Below are 6,003 nucleotides of genomic sequence, written 5' to 3' on the forward strand. Positions count from 1 at the left end.
GCCAGCTACCTGCACCAGCCTCTGGTGGTGCCTGATGGGAAAACTGGTCTGAAATGTGGGTTCCAGGTTCTAACCCTCTGGGGAAGAGTTTGCCCTCCTAAGGAAGAGCGCATTTCTTGTAAAACTCCTCCCCCAGGGTATGGAAAGTCCCATGAGAAAAAAGAAACGAGCAATACGCAGAGGAGAGGAAATGGGGTATGTTCTTTAGCCTTCCCAAAGTCTTGACTAAGTTCTGCCATCTGCCATCAGCAGGCTGCAACCCACTGTGAGGGGTGAGGAAGAAGCCTGTGGCCCCTGAAGGTGAATCTTGGCTGAGGAAGGCAGCAAATGAGTTGAATGGGAAATGTCCCTGAAATGAGCACCTGACTCACCGTCCATGGTGGTGTTGAAGCAGGCAGCCAGGAGGGAGGAGGCTGAGAACAGTGTCATAGCGCACCACGTGGGGAATTGGGGCTCAAGCGCTCATCGTCCAGCCCTGCCCCCAAAGTCTTCCTCCACCACTCCTCAAGGCAGGAGTCCCAGAAGCCAATAATCTAAGCTGGACCAAAAGCCCAGACCCAGCCATACAGCTCTGTCTTAGTCCTCACCCATCTCAGGGGATCCTATAACCTTTGGTGTCCCCAAGGTATCCATCTGGAAGCCTGTGACCAAAGCTCCAGCCCTGGCCTAGCTACTGAGTTCCAGCTGTTGAAACTGTCCTTGGAGGTCTTCCTTGCACTGAGTCTGAAGCCATCTAACATCAAACTCCTTTCCCTCTCCACCTGCCTTGCAGCACCAGCTCTAGCTCCTTCCCCCACACCACCCAGTCACCCAGGACTAAGGATCCCACCCCCACTTCCACACTACCATATGCCTCCTGTTTTCCTCTCCCTCCACTACTGCCCTGCCAGGTCCTGTGTCACCTCTTCCAAAATTTCCCAAACTACTCTAGGTAGAACTAGCTATATAATTTGTGGGCCCCAGTGCAAAATGGCCTGTTGTTCAAAAATTATTAAAGAATTTCAATTCGACTGAACACAGGATGAAAAAAAAAAAAGGAACTTCAAGACAGCTACAGGAAATGATGAAACCAAGTGCAGGGACCTTCCAAGCACAGGCTGCACAACCACGAAGCCAGCCCTGGCCCCAGGCTTTTTTCTTGTATTCCCACAGACCCTCAATGGGACCATATCGACTGCCTGCTTTGGATCAGAGGTTTTACCTACATGCCCATTGTCCCCTCTAGGCTGCCAGCTTCATGGGGAAAGGAGCTCTTATCTCTGCATGTCCTAAAGGGTGCATCACAATGCCTTGCATGTTGAGTTGGTGCTCAATAAACAGTGAATTGCATTATATGGCATTGGCAGATATTTAGATATTGCTAATGCAAAGTGAAACCGGCAGGTGGCACTGTTCTCCACCCGAGCATTAAGTTCTCATTTTATTTATATTTAAAAACCGGGCCTTAATCCCAGCCCTTTGGTAGGCCGAGGCGCAAGGATCACTTAAGCCCAGGAGTTCGAGACCACCCTGGGCAACATAACAAGACCCCCCCCCCCCCGCCCCATCTCTACAAAAAAATGTAAAAATAGGGCCGGGCGCAGTGGCTCACGCCTGTAATCCCAGCACTTTGGGAGGCCAAGGCGGGCGGATCACGAGGTCAGGAGATAAGAGACCAACCTGGCTAACCTGGTGAAACCCCGTCTCTACCAAAAAATACAAAAAATTAGCCAGGCGTGGTGGCGGGCGCCTGTAGTCCCAGCTACTTGGGAGGCTGAGGCAGGAGAATGGCGTGAACCCGGGAGGCGGAGCTTGCAGTGAGCCGAGATCGTGCCACTGCACTCCAGCCTGGGGGACACAGTGAGACTCCGTCTCAAAAAAAAAAAAAAAATAATAATAATAATAATAATAATAATTAGCCGGTGTGGTGGTGCATGCCTGTAGTCCCAGCTATGGGGTGGGGGCGGGGGGATGCTGAGGTGGGAAGATCACTGGAGCACAGGTAGTGGAAGCTGCAGTGAGCTGTGATTGTGCCACTACACTCCAGCCTGGGTGACAGAGGGAGACCCTTTGGGGGTTTATGCACAGAATTCTACATACTTCCAGGGAATTTCCTAACACTAGAACCTATTTATGGATTAATTTAGTCCTCTTTATGTTAGAATCGTTTGCCAAGCTATAAAAATTAATATACCGGGCCGGGCGCAGTGGCTCACGCCTGTAATCCCAGCACTTTGGGAGGTCGAGGTGGGTGGATCACCTGAGGTCAGGAGTTTGAGACCAGCCTGGCCAACATGGTGAAACCCTGTCTCTACTAAAAATTCAAAACATTAGCCAGGCGTGGTGGCGTGCGCCTGTAATCCCAGCTACTCAGGAGGCTGAGGCAGGAGAATTGCTTGAACCCAGGAGGCGGAGGCTGCAGCGAGCCGAGATCACGCCACTGCACTCCAGCCTAGGGTCTCTCCAGCAGAGTGAAACTCCGTCTCAAAATAATAATAATAATAATAATAATATACCGGCCACGCCATGGAACAATTCTATTAACATCTCTGAGTGTGGAGCTCAGGCATCTGTATTGTTTGAAACCCTCCCATGTGAATCTAGTGAGCAGCCAGGGTTAAGAATCATGGCCCTAGTCAGTATTTCCTCCTCATTTTATAGATGGGGAAACTGAGGCTCCAAGAGAGGAGGCTAAGGTCACAGCAGATGGCAAAGCCTACAATTGATTCAAATCCTGCACTCTTACCACTAAATCTGGGGCTCTGAGTTTCTCTTCATTCTCATTCTACCACGCTGCTGTGTGTAGGTGACATGTGTGTTGCAGAGGGTGAGGATGGGGCATGTAGAGAGGATAAGGCCCAAATCTCCAATTTACCAGCTTTCATGCTGCCTGGTGTTCCACCATTATTAACAAGCTAGTTCCCCAGTTTAAGTACTGACCTTGGGGTTTCTCTCTCTCTCTTTCTTTTTTTTTTTTTTAACTTCTATTAAGTTATAACCACAGCATAGGTAAAATTCTCTGACAGCTTCCCCCTGGGTAGGGCACAGACCTGTGAAGATGGCAAGGGAAAGAGGAAGTGGTTTTAAGGGAAGTGAAACCCATAATACATCTATAAGGTTGTGGCCAGGCATGGTGGCTCACACTTGTAATCCTAGCACTTTGGGAGGCCGAGCCAGGCAGATCACTTCAGATCACTTGAGGTCAGGAGTTCCAGACCAGCCTGGCCAATATGGTAAAACCCCGTCTCTACTAAAACTACAAAAATAGGCTGGGCGCGGTGGCTCACACCTGTAATCCCAGCTACTTGGGAGACGGGGACAGAAGAATCGCTTGAACCCAGGAGGCGAAGGTTGCAGTGAGCTGAGATCACGCCACTGCACTCCAGCTTGGGTGACAACAAGACTCTGTCTCAAAAAATAAAAAATACAAAATGTAGCCAGACATGGTGGCATGCACCTGTAGTCCCAGCTACTTGGGTGGCTGAGGCACAAGAATCGCTTGCACCTAGGAGGCAGAGGTTGCAGTGAGCTGAGATTGTGCCACTGCACTCCAGCCTGGGCAACAGAGTGAGACTGTCTAAAAAAAGAAAAACAAACAAACAAACAAAACCATCTATAAGGTTTTGCCACAGACCAGCTCAAAACAGCCTCCTAGACAGGCTTGGCCCTGTTCCAGACCCTAAGGGACAAAGGCAGGCAGGGTAGCAGTGGCACAATAGTGCATTTAGAGGGCAAAGTGATAAACCCCCACTACAGCTGGCTGCTTGCCACCAGATGGGCACTTTCACCTTTGCTATCTAATGTAAACTAATGATAAACCTTGTGGCATCCCATCATATTTACAGGTCCTCAAGGAGAGAGAATTATACAGGTTGTATATATAGGGTAGAAATCTTGCAGGCCATCTTAGAATTCTGTCTACTCCCCAAACAACATAGCAAATCATAAGTAGGGGAGATGTGTTTCGCTTGTAGGCCTTCCCACACCCCATGCAGGCATTGTCCCATGGTTTTGCTACCTCTGAAGATTGGCAAGATCATGAACAAAAAGTGGCCCATGCCTGGCTTCTGTAATGTAGTGGTTATCACATTCGCCTCACACATGAAAGGTCACCAGTTTGAGACCGGGCCAAAACACGAGATTTTCCCCCTAAATTTAGTGAGTTTAATCGAGGTTGGAAACAAACAGAAAACTAGTTAAACCTGTGCCTACATTTTGGCCAGGTGTGGTGGCTCATGCCTATAATCCCAACGCTTTGGGAGGCCGAGGTGGGCGGATCGCATGAGATCAGGAGTTTGAGACCAGCCTGGACAACATGGTGAAACCCTGTCTCTACTAAAAATACAAAAATTAGTCAGGCATTGTGGCACATGCCTGTAATCTCAGCTACTTGGGAGGCTGAGGCAGGAGAATCACTTGAACCTGGGAGGCAGAGATAGCAGTGAGCTGAGATCATACCACGGCACTCCAGCCTGGGCGACAGAGTGAGACTCCACCTCAAAAAATTAAAAAACAAAAAGTGGACCAATAGTGTCCAAAATCCATTTTGCATCCACTGCCCAATTCTCAGAAATATTATATATTATCAGAAATAACCAGAGTTGGCTCTCCAGACAGATAAAGCCCTAGTCGAGGTTGACCACTGATGGGCTATGTCTGCCAGCATTTAAGATGGCTTCCAATAAGTCTTGTATCCAGGTGCTCCTGCCCCTGGGTGGTCTCCTGTCACAATGAATAGGGCTGACACATGTGACCCATGCAATATTATGGAAGAGATAGTGGGTGACTTCCAAGCTAAGTCATAAAAGTCACTGTAGCTTCCACTTGGTGGCTCTCTTGGATCACTTGTTCTGAGAGAAACCAGCTGCCGCATCACAAGGACTGTCAATCAGCTCTATGTGGGTCCACGCAATGAGGAACTGAGGCCTCCTGCCAATAGCCAGCACCGAGTTGTCAGAAATGTAACTGAGCCATCTTGGAAGTGGATCCTCCAGCCCAGTCAAGCTTTCAGATGACAGCAAGACCTGGCCAACATCGACTGCAACCTCACAAGATGGAGCCAGAATCGCCCAGCTAATGCTCCTGACTTCTGACTCACAGAAACAATGTGAGATAATATTTATGTTGTTATAAGCCCCTAAGTTTGGGGGTAATTTTAAATATCAATAGATAATATGGGGGTCTTCTTTTTTTTTTTTTTTGAGATGGAGTCTCGCTCTGTCGCCCAGGTTGGAGTGCAGTGGCACGATCTCAGCTCACTGCAAGCTCCGCCTTCCAGCTTCACGCCATTCTCCTGCCTCAGCCTCCCGAGTAGCTGGGACTACAGACACCCGCCGCCACGCCCGGCTAATTTTTTTTGTATTTTTAGTAGAGATGGGGTTTCACCGTGTTAGCCAGGATGGTCTCAATCTCCTGGGGGGTCTTCTTAAACTAATACTTTACCCAAAAAGATGGCACTGATGATGAGAACACCATATATTGAGCACTTATTGTGTGCTAAGCTCTGACTTGCCTCCCTATAGGCTGTTGGATCACAAGGTAACAGCTGGTAAAAGCTGAAACCCAAACCCAGAGGTCCTGACTCAGTCTCACACCATCCAAAGCAGCCCTAACAGGAATTTCTGCAACTGGAAATGTTCTGTGTCTGCACCACCTGATACAGTAGCCACTAGCCACATGTGGCTGTTGAGCACTTAAAACAAGGCTAGTGCAACTAAGAAGCAGAATTTTTATTTTTATAATTATAATTAATTTAAATTTATAATATAGCCACAGTGCCCAGTGGCTACCATAGTGGTCAGCACAGATCTAACAGATGTGAGGGCCTTCTACAAGACACAAGTTAGGAGAACAGAGACCCACTCAACCTCATGGGACTCAGAAAAACAGTGTGGCAAAGTCTCAGGAGAGATTTAAGCTGACACGAGATTTGAGACCAGACTCACTGGTTCAGAGGGGGTTTGTGGGGGCATGAACAGCCCCCAGTGAGGGAGCCTTGGGCGATATAAACCCCTTGATAGGCAG

Source organism: Gorilla gorilla, chromosome 21 (assembly GCF_029281585.2).
Source record: "Gorilla gorilla gorilla isolate KB3781 chromosome 21, NHGRI_mGorGor1-v2.1_pri, whole genome shotgun sequence".
In the NCBI taxonomy this organism is placed as follows: domain Eukaryota; kingdom Metazoa; phylum Chordata; class Mammalia; order Primates; family Hominidae; genus Gorilla; species Gorilla gorilla.